The sequence below is a fragment of the Polyodon spathula genome, chromosome 23, assembly GCF_017654505.1.
Source record: "Polyodon spathula isolate WHYD16114869_AA chromosome 23, ASM1765450v1, whole genome shotgun sequence".
Lineage (NCBI taxonomy): Eukaryota > Metazoa > Chordata > Actinopteri > Acipenseriformes > Polyodontidae > Polyodon > Polyodon spathula.
Window position 1 is genome coordinate 11,940,679 of NC_054556.1, and position 14,235 is coordinate 11,954,913.

The window sequence follows — 14,235 nt, forward strand, 5'->3', positions numbered from 1 at the left end:
ACTATTATAAATAACTGCGCATCAGTCATAAACTTAAGTAATGTTTTGTATTGTATACGTTTGAATACCACATACATTATACTTGGACTGTTCCTTTTGCATCTAGCATACATACAAGCAGAATAGACACAATTTGTATAGAGAGTTCCTATGTCTGCACAGTTTACCAGCACATGGCAACATCGAGTGGCTTGCCATTTAGTTACAACGCCATCGGGTCTCTAGTTCTTGACTCACTAATGCCAAGAACCACATATATGCTTACATCTGTGTATACGCACAGTGGTGTATTATCAATTTATGAACAATGAACAATTACTGAGGTGGGGCGTTTATTATCAATTTACCCTCATTTATACTTGGTCTCTAAACTTATGTGTATCCTTGTTTAGCATATTTTTGCTTACAATTTGTAAACCTCGATAATATGTAACGCTTCTTCTGCTTAGTGGTCTGATTCAATTAATAATTAAACGTTTAGAAAAGAGTGTGTCCTGATATGGTTGTTTTTCAATAATTTGATACCGATTATATTGGACTGTACACTCTTCACAATCTCTAAAATTAGGAAAAACACAGACACGCACTGTTACTGGTAACTTTCTATAAAGGGCAAGGGTCTGTAAGATGAGCATTTTGCCAAAAATGAACTATTTAATATGAAAAGTGTTCCAACTTGATTTACTTTTTATTTTAAGCACCTTTGACTACTTCGGTGTCCAGTATGTTGTTTAACACAATGAAATATGTTAGATAATAAAACACAATTATATTGTTCAAAGATTGAGCTCCAGTTAAGAAATCTGACCTTAGAATTAATACATTTGCACAAGTGGTCTTACAGTGTTTTCAAGCTTATGTTTTCTACAGAGAACATGTTTATGATATCTCTGGTTAACCTCCTGCTCTGTTTGACACATATAGATCTGTAAAAATGTTTAGCTTCTAGCGTTCTACTCATCTTTATAGTGTACATGCAAATGCAATTATTTTACTCATTTCGAACATTGCATATTCGCCATACCCACACACACAATCAATAGCAACAACAGTGCCTTCCGTACAGTTAGATCGTATATGGAAAATAACTGAATTTCTCTGTTCAATAACTGACCATTAAGTACTCCTCTTACAGAATTTGAAGAGCACTTTTCAATGCGATAAAAGTACTATTAAATCATGCAACTGTCTGAAGCTGGAGGAGTGGGAGTTAAATGGCACATGACAATTAAAACAAGGCAGGTTGCTTTCTGTACTAGTAAATGAGCATCAGATATTTTTGTCTGCCACTGTGCAGACTTTACTGGCTGATTCTTAATATAGTGTTTTAAAAGGGGCAGACTGAGGTTATACAATATATCAGCATAAAATAATGTGTCAGGTTATAAGAACAATCTGCTCTGAGAATGAACTGTTCAGAAAAGGCATTTAGTGGGTTTGTTGCTTCATATGCTACACTGATGGTGCCTGTTGTTCACTGCTCTTAGAATAATCCAATGTATTTTTCCATTATTATTGCTTCCCCATTCCATAAAACAATTCCATGACACTGCAGCCTTTTCAACTCTGCTGGCTCCATGTTTTCTATAGCAACATTTAAAATGGACTGTATAAAAGTCAATTGTCTTAGTATAGATGTGCCCCACAAGTGAAGTGTTCCCTGTATACCGCTAGTAACTATTTGCTGCCATTGTAGAATGAATGGGTATGATATTGTCCTGCAGTGTTTATTGCCCAAACTGGTATGTCAAGGTTGGGGTTAAATGGGCAATTTATTTAATCTTTCAAAGTTATGTTACCATTGCATACCTGCTTCAAGTTGCCGGTTTATTAATAATGCATGATGATATGTGCATTGGGGCTTCGAAATGGTATACTGTTTTTCAAAAGCATGTATTTACAAAGATCAATATGTACTACATATTGAACTTGCACGTTATCAGCATGATATACCTTACTCAAATTAATAATAAATTAAAGTAATTGATTACACCGTGTAACAATTTTATTTTTTTTTTTTTGGTTCCTGGGTAGTAAGTGTTATTTCCTAATGGCTTATGCCTCAAAAGTATAGAAAATGGCTATTATTCCCCACAGACTTTGCTTTTGTGACCAGGACAGTGATATTTTGAAATTTACCTATTTTCCAGAACATTCCAGATAGATTCAGTGCTGAGTAAACTTGGAGTAACTTCTAGAACTTTCTAGAACTTTCCAGTAATATAAATAGTAGTATAAATACATGGGCCTTAAACCCACCAGTTCAGTTTAGTTCCAGCTGCCTAAATGGATACATAGCTGCATTTTTCTGAGATGGCATCAAGAGGCTGCAAGCATCTGGCAGACGCATTTTGCTATGTCTGCGGCCAATTTATCAAGACAAGAGCGAAAAAGTACTCCGTGGAAGCATCTGCTAAGATGTGTGAGGCCTACAAGGCATATTTTGGCATGCCTGTTGGGGATCAAGACAAACCCTGGGCACCTCATTTCACCTGCGAGCACTGCACAAAAACTCTGGAAGGTAAGATGGACAATTGTTGCTCGGAATTTTATGTTATAAAATGTGTTAAAATTTTTAAAATTGTAAAAGTTTTTAATTTTAAAATGTTTTACAATTTTCAATGTTATTGAAAAAGTATATCATATGTGAAAAATGTTGCGAGAATCTCTTACACATTAGTCATGGGTGAAATAAATGTATTTTGTAGGATGGTACAGAGAGGAAAAGAGAGCCATGAAGTTTGCTATCCCAAGAATTTGGCGGGAACCCACTGACCACTCAAGCAACTGCTACTTCTGAATGGTGGACCCTTCCATACGTCGAACTGGCAAGAATGCACCTGCTATCACATATCTGGACCTTCCTTCATCCATCGCCCCGGTGCCACACTGCCATGAGCTCCCCGTACCCACTCCTCTGGAGAGAGAGCAGCCGTCTTTAGAAGAGAGCAGCAAGTCAGAGAGCGAGGAAGACGTTGTAGATCCAGATGACAATTTCAGAGGTGGAGCCGAGGAGAGAAACCCATACTACCCCAACCCTCAACGACTTGATTAGAGATCTTGGTCTCACCAAGTCCAATGCCGAGCTTTTGACTTTTAGGCTCAAGCAATGGAACTTGTTGGATGAAAGTCTGCAAGTCACAGATCAGAGGAAGCATCGCCAATCTTTTTCCTACTTCTTCACCTGTCAAGATGGGCTCTGCTTCTGCCACAATGTGACCAGTCTGTTCGAGGCAACGGAATCGCCTGTAACCAGAATGAGTGACACCTCTTCATTGACAGCTCATCCAGGAGCCTCAAAGCCGTGCTGCTCCATAATGGTAACAAGTACCCATCTCTTCCCCTGGCTCACTTGGTGCACCTCAAAGAGGATTACAACAGCATCAAGACCTTGCTGGATGCCTTGAAGTATGATGAGTACGGCTGGGAGGTCATAGGAGAGTTCAAAATGGTAGCATTCCTGATGGGTCTCCAAGGCGGTTTTACCAAGTTTCCCTGCTATCTTTGCCTTTGGGACAGCAGGGACACCAAGGCGCACTACCACAGGCGGGACTGGCCACAGCGGACCGAGTTCTCTGTGGGGAGGAACAACGTCAAGTGGGAGCCACTGGTGGACCCCCGGAAGGTGCTGATGCCACCACTGCACATCAAATTGGGCCTTATGAAACAATTTGTCAGAGATCTAGATAAGGAGTCGGCAGTCTTCAAGTATCTTCAAGACTTCTTCCCTAAGCTGTCTGAGGCAAAGGTCAAAGCCAGTGTCTTCGTCGGACCACAGATAAAGAAGATCCTGGAGAGCAATGTATTTCCCAAGAAGCTCACTAGTAAGGAGAAAGCGGCTTGGAACAGCTTTGTCGCAGTGGTTCGGGGCTTCCTGGGCAATCACAAGGCCGAAAACTATGTGGAGCTGGTTGAGACTCTGGTGAAGAACTACGGCACAATGGGCTGTAGGATGTCCCTCAAAGTCCATATCCTTGATGCTCATCTTGATAAATTCAAGGAGAACATGGGAGCGTACTCGGAGGAGCAAGGTGAGCGCTTCCACCAGGATATACTGGACTTTTAACGCCGCTACCAAGGACAGTATAATGAGAACATGATGGGAGACTACATTTGGGGGCTGATTCGTGAAAGTGATTTACAGTATAATCGTAAATCTCGAAAAACTACTCACTTCTAAATCTTTCGTAGTCATTTTTGTATTACTTTAGTATAAATACATGTTAATTTGGATTCATATGTTGTTTTTTATGTGAACAAAAAGACACAAATTCACCCATTTTCTCATTGGAAATTGGTAAATTTCAAAATATCACTGTCCTGGTCACAAAAGCAAAATTTGTGGGGAATAATAGCCATTTTCTATACTTTTGAGGCATAAGCAATTAGGAAATAACACGTACTACCCAGGAACAATAATTGTGTTACTGAACAAATATGCATATGTACTGTATACTATGTATATGTTTATATAGCATTAGTCAGTAATGGTAGCAGGCTTTCTGTAATAGTACAAGTTCCCTTGGTTTAATATGTACCGCTACATGAAAACCCTCAACCAAGTCCAATGAAACCTGATCAGGACATTTTTGTTGTTATTTTTGTACAAAGTTATTCCCATGGTTTTTGCTGCTTTACATGTGATTTTGAGAGTGCTTTTAAAAAGAAAATGTAAAGCAATGTGTCACAAAGTAGGCAAGTCAATAAATTGTGCCGTACCTCTCTATTATTTTAAAGTAACCAGTGACTACCAATCAGAGAAGCGAACACCTGCTCTACCACTCTGCAGTCTTTGACGTATCGTTCACTTCACCTCCTCCTCATATCCAGCCTCAAACTGCTGCTCAACCTATCATTAAACATTGCTAGAGGGATGTCAATTCAATCTGGTAGTAATATAAGTTTAGTATAATTAGCCTCAGGCTTGGTGGAGAAAAAAATCATTCAGTAATTGCATAAGGAACATCCAGGCATTTGGTTAGGTCCCACTGCATGTAAAGTCTGAATCTGGGGTACCCAAGTGGCTTACTTTGGTGTGCAGAGTGAGTCAGTCAGAGGAGGGCAGGTTCTGAGTGGTCATGGGAACTTGCTGCAATGAGGGAACATCATTTTACATTCCAAATTGGGGAGAGAAAACAGGGCTGAAATACCAGTAATTGGATGATCTGAGCACATCCACTATTGCAACTGCAGACTTACGAGCTCGAAAACAACAACAGCTTCACATGTAAATGTTACAAACAATAAGCAGTGTTCGTAGCTATGATAGATAAACTTCATTTTAACACTTTAGGTAGAAGTCATTGTTAAGAAAACATGCTATCTTGGTTCGACTTACAAATGGTATTATGGCAATAACTAATTATGTGCGATAAAGGGGTTACCTTATAAAAAGGGTGTACTGCATGGCTGGCATGTGGTTCAGAAACAATAGCGTTCAGTTTCTGTCCAATTCTCTATTACAATTGAATAAACTCCCAGTATTTTGCAGGGGAATGCTGTATTGTTAAATTTTATCTCAAATGGATAAAACTGCACAATTAGAGTGCCCTGAAAAAAAGCAGTGGTGATTGAACAAACATCCCCTGGGATCATCTCTAATTGCTCCTTAAATGCTCCAGTGTTGCAGCCCCTAAGACTGTACCTGGCAGACAATTCTATATTGTTTATTCTGAGACCGGAGGTAATAAAGGCAGGGATAACTCTGAAGAATCACATCATTAAGACAAAATGGTGTTGCTCAGCACATAAGGATATGTGAATGTGTCAGTCTGGCACTGAGGCGGCGGTTTGATTTGGAACACATGATGAATATGTAAAATTGAAGCACGCTTGGCAGGGTAGACTCTCAGCTGTATAAATAATTAAGGGCACTACATGAAGATAAATGGGGAAATTGAGGAATAGGGACATATGCACTACCAGAAATTAACAAAGCAGCACGAAACCAAAGTCATGTTTGACAGTCTTTTATTGTGTTACTCCTGAAATAAAATATCCTTTGACCACCCCCACCCCCCTAAAAGATTGTTAATTCTCACCGTTATGTTAAGGGAAAATAGCCAACACGTTCCAAACATAATGCATTTCAAAATTAGAAGAACGGACGTGTTTTCGCAATGTATAATTGAGAAAACAATGGTTGTTATCATTCGTTTTATATACAATGAATTGCCTTGAAATCTCAATGGAGATTGGAGGCAGCAATGTTTGCTCATAGATAGAAATTGCCATGATTCAAAATGTCAGATCTTAAATACTGTGAATTAATTTATGCCAGTGTAAGAATAATTAAAACATAAATAAGGTTATAATATAAAGGTACAATTAGATGATGACCATCATTCAATTGTGTAATGGTGGAGGTTACTGCAATCAGCAACATTAAGTGAGCTGTAAGACATACAATGCTGCCCTCTGGCATTATTCAAGCAGTATTTTTTTTTTTTTCCCATGGAGAAAAGTAGCACTTGGTAGCATATATTTTTCTTTTTTTCCTGGTCTGGAGTAAAAAACATTGCTTCCAAAGCAGTTATGTGATCTCAAGGGATTAGGTGGAGTGTTTGGATACGTTAAAAGCAAAATAAAGCACCAATCACCTCCTCTTGGCAGATACGATTTTAAATACTTATCTATTGTACATACATTGTTATTCAGAAATTTTAATTTGTATCCATACTGGGACTGTATAGTAACAGTTCATTTAACTATTTAAAGGATAATCATTGTTGTCTTTCAGTGCACTACATTGATTATTTGAAACAAAGGTAAACAAAGTTTTAGTACAATAGTAATGATTTTCTGAAGTGTGCTTGTTGGGAATAATTAGGCTTGCTATAATTCCATTTTTATTTTTTTTGACAAATCGACAATTATTATCGAGGTTTATTTTAGAAAGAATTTACCTGGATTTTTTTTTTTTTTTTTTTTTTTTTTGGTGTTTATTTTTCAATTCAAACAGAGAACGGGTGAAATCGACCTTTATGCTTTAAACAGAACAGACTTTTTATGCCACTGAGAAACGTCTCATTTAGCAAAACCCATTTATTCTATTCAACATGAAACAAAACCATGGTTACCAACAGTCTAATTAAAATAACGTTTGGTTACAGTGGAGCTATACCTTGTAAAGATGAAGATCCTACACAAATTTAAAAATGTTTTCAAATAGACCATGGAAAACAGAGCATACATCATTTTATAGCATAAATTTACAAGTAAAATATGCACGGAACAAAACATTACATAGTTAAACAGAACTAACTTGCACTATTATTTGGAGTCTGGAGCGCCCCCCTCTCCTGCTTCAGCACAGCTGGAATCAGTCACTGGAAGGCAAGGCAGACAGACTCGCTTCATCCTGCCGCACAGACTTCAGCCGTCGGTCAGGGAATTGTGCACAACATTCATTAAGTGTTTTCCTCTTGTGCACCATTGTCAAATCAAACTAGTAACTGTCACCGTATAGCTATAGCAAAATCTTACCTACACCTTAACCCGCTAATTTCAAATTAGGCGCTTTGAACGACAGGCGCTGTAGCTGGCAAATGAAAGAGCACAGTCGGTGCAGGTCATGATGACTGACAGTCTTAGTCTTAGAACACAGATGTACTGTTCTCTTATACCGTTTTCACACTATGTGTGAAAGTGAGACTATATGGAAGTGAGAGTAAACTCACCATAAGTAGCTGTTTCCCTTCACAGTTTTGTTCACCTAACTTTAGAATTAAGTAATGCCAAACAAATGACAGCATTCTAGTGCTGCTTCAGTCAATGATGTCAGAACAGGGTGAAAGTGACAGTGACACTATAGTACTAACAGACCACTGAGAAGACCGACAGTGACCCCTAGCCATTCAGTGCTGAACAGACAGTAAGTAAAAAAAAAAAAAAAAAAAAAAAAAAAAAAACAATACAAAACTAGACATGATTTCTAAATGATTATTTTTGGTAAGAAAATAAAACATAAAAAAAAAAAATAGCAAGTGCGAGATTTATCCTATATAAATTTATTTCAGTCAGATTTGGGGGGAATTTGATGTTTAACAAGCTTTACCGATTTAATATTGAAAAGTAGCAAGCCTAGTAATAATCCCTTGTTCAAATAATGCCTCTGAAGCTTCATTATTGGCTTGGGAATTATTAGCTTGTAACATACCACAGCAATGCCATTATCCAGTTATACCAGACCCCCATAAAAAATATTAATGATAAGAAACAATTTTATGTACTTTTATTTTTACCCCAATCTGCAAATCCACCTTCTCCAGTAACCATTCTAATAAAATAAATTACAAAACAGTAACTGTACGGGACAAATGTGCAATTTTCTTGACAGTCAGATACAGAAATATCATTTTTAAACAACAATGTGCATGCAGCTGTAGTATTTGATTAAACAAGACAATGTGTTTACAGTAATAAAAAATCACAGCAAAACAAAACATTTTGAATCTTGAAAAAGAAAATTCATTCTCAATATTTTTTTTTTTTTTTAGGGGCAGAAAACATACATAAGTAGTTTAGGGTGGTGTGTGCACATACTTACAGTTCTAAAGTAACTTCAGCTTAACCATGACGCTCAATTTAGATTATAATTGAAGTTGGCCATGTGTGACAGCCATTATTGCTCATTTGCTGGGTCTACAACTGGGTTACTGATGTAATGCAACTGCACTGTCAATACATCCACCACCTGGCAACCTAGGCAATTTGTCCCAACACACACAAGTCCAGCTGACAGCTCAAAATTAGAGCCTCATTGTAATCAGATGCACAAATGCTCATTAAAAACTGCCACAGTTCACTCCTATGCAAGTTAGTTGCAGGAAACAAGCAGAGCTTCAAAATTGTGTACCCAACTTTATGCCAATTGAGCATTTTTTTGTTGTTTAAAAGGAGTCATTTTAAAGCAATTGTTCCAAATTGCTTGAAAATGTCACCTCCAAAATACCTTGAGCTGTATCACACCTACAGCCAATACAAAAGGTCACGATTACATAAAAAAGTGGGTGAATAAATCAGCCCAGGGTCCTGCTTGGGCTTTTTAGGTTCCTTCTCCCTGTAAGGTATGTGTAATGACAACATCCACACATAAAACTGAAAATTATAGGAAAAAAAAAACAAAAAAACCTTAAGGTCAATGGTGAATCCAGATTCAATACTGCTCATAGGTCTTTGGTGTTATTACACGAATGAACACAACTGCAGCACGATTCAATGAAAAACAAGGGCAGACTGTAGCCACTCCTGAAGAGCTTCAGACAAGAGTAAAAGTGTTAGGCTGCAGCCTCACAATAAAAATGAGGTTGCCAAAATTATTCATAACGTCACTCATATGAAAGGTTAGTAATTGGTTTTCTATTTTTTTTTTCTCTGAACACATCATTAAAAGCCTGTATAAATCATAGAAAACACACAGAAAAGAATGTAAACAAAAGATATTTACAAAATAATGAGAACCCTTTCACAATGCTGCATCCAATTTGTATTAAGCATTAAAGGGTGTTTCATCAGAAAAGCACAGGACTAGTGAAAAACTAGACTAGAAACTATTATTAAATCTTGAGGAAAGAATGTAATGAACACAACGTAGGGCTTAAATTCATTTATTTTTTTGCTGTTTGGATTCACATTTTTCACGTTGTTAACAGTGTGAAATTAGGCAACTGCTATTAACTATTCAGATTTTCCATTGTTTATTTTTCTTATTAACCAGACACCCATGTGGCTTATACAAGTCTTCAAAATGATCGCTAATGTCTGCTGCTGGTGACTAGTCTTAGAACACAGATGTACTGTTCTCTTATACCGTTTTCACACTATGTGTGAAAGTGAGACTATATGGAAGTGAGAGTAAACTCACCATAGGTAGCTGTTTCCCTTCACAGTTTTGTTCACCTAACTTTAGAATTAAGTAATGCCACACCCAGAGGTACAGTACCAGTCAAAAGTTTGAGTACACCTGCTTGAAACTAGGTTTTTCAAGATTATCTATGCTTTTGACTATATAAACTTGTCTACAAAACACTTTATTTCATTATATAACAGACGTACTTATATAAGCTGATAATCATACGTGAATTGTATTCAAAAATGTAATTTTTAAATGAAAATGTATATCTTGTCAATTTCAATGAAATGGTCACCCAAAGCAAGGGGATTTCAGTCTGAAGCCCAAGTCAGTTAAAAGTCTGAAACATGTATAACTCGGTGTTAGAACACTGGCCTACGTATAAAAGTGTCTTTGTTAGATGTTCTCTCAGTTAACTAGCATGTTACCTAATTAACCTTTTGTCACCAATTATTGTTAACCAGGTGAGGGTCCAACAGGTGATATATATATATATATATATATATATATATATATATATATATATATATATATATATATATATATATATAATATAGGTAGCATAGGCACAAGTTTGTCATTCTTGAATATAAGGGAGCGGAAAATGGCAAAATACGCTCAGTTAAGCAAAGAAAAAAGACAGTCTAATTACTTTAAGAAATCAATCAATCTTTAAGACAAATTGCAAGAACTTTGCAAGTGTCTGCAGCTGCTGTGGCCAAGACCATCAAACGACTTGAAGAAACTGGCACTCATGAGGACCAAACAAGGTCAGGCAGGCCAAGGGTGACCTCAGAATCAGAGAACAAGTTCATTCGAGTCACAAGTCTGCGAAACCGGCGATTAACTGCCCCTGAAATAAAAGCTCAACTAAATGCTACTAGAAGTACAGCTGTTTCAACATCAACTGTTCAGAGGAGATTGCGTGAAGCTGGCCTAACTGGAAGAATTGCTGCAAAGAAACCATTGTTAAGTGCAGAATAAGAGGAAGAGACTTGCCTGAGCCAAAAAACACAGAAACTGGACGTTTGAGGAGTGGAAGTCGGTCTTATGGACCGATGAGTCAAAATTTGAAATATTTGGGTCCAACCACCAAGTATATGTAAGACGCAGAGAGGGTGAGTGCTTGAGTTCTGCATGTGTGGTTCCCACTGTCAAGCATGGAGGAGGCAGTGTCATGGTCTGGGGTTGCTTTGATGATGACAGAGTTGGTGATCTTTACAAAGTCCATGACAAGCTCAACCAGCATGGCTATCTGTCACAAAGACGGCCAAGTGGGCGGCGTCACAACCAGGAAGGAATGAAATATACAAAGACGATGATGTGAAATGAAATGATGATGGCGCTGGCTGGCGCCGGTTTATTGTAAAATAAAAGGGTTTAACAAACAAAAGACAGGACACGGCACTTGGCGCCAAAATAAACAGACAAACAAAACGAATAGACACGGACAAAACACAGAGTGGACGAACGCTACACAAACAATTGAGATTTATAGTTACACTTATCTATCTCTTTCTCTCTCTCTCTCCCGTTCTCCACTCCCGAACACCCAACCCCGAGTATGTGACAACGTGCATCTATATATACTATTGTGCTGGGATTCAATTACCAATTAATTATTCACTTGAATCCCAGCACGTGAATTAATAAAGTGCAATTCCCCGTGCTCACATATTACTACATTTTACTTGCAAGTGAAGTGCTGTGCAATCCTCGTGCCTAAATACACATATGCATTTTTAAAACACTCGTGTTACACAGACCCGTTTATATCCCGTGTACCAATGTCTATACACCAACATTTAAACACACCACACGCAACACATAACAGATAATATACACAGGGGTGGGAACTTTGTCACATATACCCCCTCCTGTGCAAAGCACACATGGCCTCAATGGCCACCTCCCCCCTTAAAAGCCCAGAAGTCCCGCCCAAAGTCCTTGGCCAGGACCAGAGGCTTCCAGGGGCCCACAGGTCGTAATGCTGTCAGCAGCAATGCTGACAGCGGGGTAGCATTCTCCTGCCAGGGTAGTCCTAGCAGCGGAAAGGCTGCTTGGGGTGTGGTCTCCTGACCTTCCCCCTTCTTCGGCGCCGGCAGCTCCCCTTGGTGGGGCTTCAACCACAGTTCTTCCTGCAGGGAAGAAACTGCAGAGGGAGCAGTTCTCCAGACCTCCCCCAGATCTCCGGCAGTGAAACTGCTGCTGGGGTTGGCGGTCTCCAGACCTCCTCCCCCTTCTCCGGCAGTGAAACTGCTGCTGGGGTTGGCGGTCTCCAGACCTCCTCCCCCTTCTCCGGCAGTGAAACTGCTGCTGGGGTTGGCGGTCTCCAGACCTCCTCCCCCTTCTTCGTGGCCGGCAGCTCCCCTTCGTGGGGTTCCGGCCACAGTACTTCCGGCTGTGATGCGGAGCGGCGGGCAACCCCAGGCGATGCAGAGCGGCGGGCAACCCCAGGCGATGCAGAGCGGCGGGCAACCCCAGGCGATGCAGAGCGGCGGGCAACCCCAGGCGATGCAGAGGCATCCTTGGGCGAAGCGAGGCTGGCATCCTTGGGCGAAGCGAGGCTGGCAGTCAGGACAAGCTGGGGTGCGGGTGTTGGCCCTCTTTTCGGCCACTGCGGCCGGGAGGTTCTTCCCCGTGCTTCCCTCAGCAGCCTATACAAGGGCTGCTGAGGACCGCCAGCATCTAGTCCTGGTCCCTGGTGAAGGGAGAGGCAGCTCCTGTTCCTCTCCCCCTGATGGAGGTGGAGGCAAAGGAAGCTCCAGCTCCTCTCCTCGTGATGGTGGGGGAAGTTCTACCAGCAGGCATTCACCCTCTGCTGGTGGGGGAAGTTATACCAGCAGGCAGTCACCCTCTGCTGGTGGACGGGGACCCAGCAGGCATTCACCCTCTGCTGGGGGACGGGGACCCAGCAGGCATTCACCCTCTGCTGGTGGACGGGGACCCAGCAGGCACTCACCCTCTGCTGGTGGAGGAAGTTCTACCAGCAGGCATTCACCCTCTGCTGGTGGGGGAAGTTATACCAGCAGGCAGTCACCCTCTGCTGGTGGACGGGGACCCAGCAGGCATTCACCCTCTGCTGGTGGACGGGGACCCAGCAGGCACTCACCCTCTGCTGGTGGAGGAGGCAGAGGCAGCTCCTGCTGCTCTGCGCCTGCCGGTGGAGGAGGCGGAGGCAGAGGCAGCTCCTGCTGCTCTGCGCCTGCCGGTGGAGGTGACAGAGGCAGAAGCAGCTCCTGCTGCTCTGCTCCTGCCCATGGAGGTGGGAGCGGCGTGTAGTCTCCTGGTGGTGGAGGTGGGAGCGGCATGTAGTCTCCCCTTGTTACAGGGGACTGGTGCGGCTCTGGAGACAGCGGTGGGACCTCTGCCTTCCTCTTCTGCGGCAATTCCTCCTCTCCCTCTTGGTAGGGGCAGCAGAAGGGATAGTTGGCAAAGAGATGGTCCTGGTTGCAGAGGAGGCACCCCGGCAAGGACTGGTTACATCGCCGGGGATGTCTGGTCCTTAGGCGGCACTCCTCCTCCCTGTCCCTCACCTCTTTATCCTCTTTCCTGCTTCTCCCCATTTCTTTTTTTTTTTTCTAATCCAAAGACGCCTTTTTTTTTTTTTTTCTTCCACACAAAAAACCTCTCCTGGTCTGACGCTTGGAGGCGCTGTTACATCCCACGCAGGACACCACATGTCACAAAGACGGCCAAGTGGGCGGCGTCACAACCAGGAAGGAATGAAATATACAAAGACGATGATGTGAAATGAAATGATGACGGCGCTGGCTGGCGCCGGTTTATTGTAAAATAAAAGGGTTTAACAACAAAAGACAGGACACGGCACTTTGCGCCAAAATAAACAGACAAACAAAACGAATAGACACGGACAAAACACAGAGTGGACGAACGCTACACAAACAATTGAGATTTATAGTTACACTTATCTATCTCTTTCTCTCTCTCTCTCCCGTTCTCCACTCCCGAACACCCAACCCCGAGTATGTGACAATGTGCATCTATATATACTATTGTGCTGGGATTCAATTACCAATTAATTATTCACTTGAATCCCAGCACGTGAATTAATAAAGTGCAATTCCCCGTGCTCACATATTACTACATTTTACTTGCAAGTGAAGTGCTGTGCAATCCTCGTGCCTAAATACACATATGCATTTTTAAAACACTTGTGTTACACAGACCCGTTTATATCCCGTGTACCAATGTCTATACACCAACATTTAAACACACCACACGCAACACATAACAGATAATATACACAGGGGTGGGCACTTTGTCACACTATCATAGCATACTTCAGAGGCATGCCATTCCATTGGATTACGCTTAGTTGGGCTGTCCTTCATTCTTCAGCAAGATAATGACCCGAAACA